Genomic DNA, 270 nt, shown 5'->3' on the forward strand with positions numbered 1-270 from the left:
CGGCTCCGGGGAGACCAGGGGAAGGAGGGAGCCTGGTCTACACAGGCTCTAAAGCCAGATTCATTGTATAACCCGAATGGAACCCTTGGAGGAGGCGGGCGCCAGGCCCTCCCACCGTGTCCAGGAGCCTCGTTTTCTCCTGCCGGCAGCTAGCTTTCCGATTAGCGCATCCCTTTGTTCGCAGGAGAGGGGTAGGCCTGGCCTTCTCACTCCAGGATCCTTTCACTCGAATTATGCTTTGTCCGCACCTCTACCCGAGCCCTTGGGGTC

This window comes from Myotis brandtii, unplaced genomic scaffold (genome assembly GCF_000412655.1).
Source record: "Myotis brandtii unplaced genomic scaffold, ASM41265v1 scaffold265, whole genome shotgun sequence".
NCBI lineage: Eukaryota > Metazoa > Chordata > Mammalia > Chiroptera > Vespertilionidae > Myotis > Myotis brandtii.